Genomic DNA, 1201 nt, shown 5'->3' with positions numbered 1-1201 from the left:
CAGGCGCGTACAACGCGTTGTTGTTCTTATACGAAAAGTTTGGATGGTTTTTCCATCCAGGGTTGTACGTGTTAGAATAAGGGTTTCCTTGAGCATAGTATACTTGATCAGATGGGATACCAGTCAAGAGTTGACATTCGGCAACTGCGTGTCCAGTTAATCCACAAATCTCGCAGTTAGGTGCTACGGCAGCAGCGGTGGCTGAAGGAGTGATGGTTAAGTTTTCGATCTTTTGAGTTAAAGCGTCTACTTTAGCGTTAACGCGGTCTATACCACTTACTTCGTACATTCCTCCTTTTGTTTGGGTTTTCTCTAGAGTGGCTCGTTCTCCACCCCATTGGTAATGGTTTTGTGCCATGTTCTCTATGAGGTTATATGCTTCATCATGGGGTTTGTCCATTAATGCTCCGCCAGCAGCGGCATCTATAGTCATTTTAGTGTTATAAAGGAGACCACCATAGAAAGTATGGATGATCAGCCATGGTTCGAGTCCATGATGAGGGCATAGTCTAAGCATGTCCTTGTATCGTTCCCAAGCTTCGAAGAGTGATTCGTTATCTTTCTAGGTAAATCCGTTGATTTGACCTCTTAGCATAGCGGTTTTGCGAGGCGGAAAGTATCTAGCTAAGAAAACTCTCTTCAATTTGTCCCATGTAGTTATGGAATTAGAAGGTAGGGATTGAAGCCACGCTCTAGCTCTATCTCTCAAGGAGAAGGGAAAGAGACGTAATCGAATAGCTTCGGAACTAACGTTATTAGCTTTGACAGTGTCGGCATATTGCACGAACACAGATAAGTGGAGGTTGGGATCGTCTGCAGGGCTTCCAGAGAATTGGTTCTGTTGAACAGCTTGTACCAACGAAGGTTTCAGTTCGAAATTGTTCGCCTCAATCGCATGTGGTGCGATACTTGAGTGCGGTTCAGCGCGTGAAGGAGTGGCATAGTCTCTAAGAGGATGAATAGCAGCCATCTCTAACTTCGGGGTAATTCGATTGATTTGATCAGTAAAGATCAATTCCTGATTAATCGGAATTGGTGCTACTTCGGGAAGGTTGCGAGCTCGACGTTTGACGTTAATGAAACGTTCGATCTTGTTAATTCGTTGTAATAAGTCTCCTCCTTGTGAACGAGAATTTGGCATACAATCGTTCAGAAAGAAAGGAAAGAATTGCCCTAGTCTCTACGGTGTAACAGTGAGCTA

The 1201-nt window shown here is 44.0% G+C and overlaps 1 non-coding gene across 1 annotated transcript; it reads left to right on the top strand.

The window, feature by feature from the left end:
• Nucleotides 1-488: 488 nt before the first annotated feature.
• LOC131615367 (small nucleolar RNA R71) lies at nucleotides 489-595 on the top strand. Its single transcript, XR_009287785.1, has one exon. It is a non-coding gene; the product is annotated as a small nucleolar RNA R71 (small nucleolar RNA).
• Nucleotides 596-1201: the final 606 nt, after the last annotated feature.

This window comes from Vicia villosa, linkage group LG6 (genome assembly GCF_029867415.1).
Source record: "Vicia villosa cultivar HV-30 ecotype Madison, WI linkage group LG6, Vvil1.0, whole genome shotgun sequence".
In the NCBI taxonomy this organism is placed as follows: Eukaryota; Viridiplantae; Streptophyta; class Magnoliopsida; order Fabales; family Fabaceae; genus Vicia; species Vicia villosa.
Note: the sequence above shows the minus strand (reverse complement) of the source record. Positions and strands in the feature narration are given on the sequence as shown.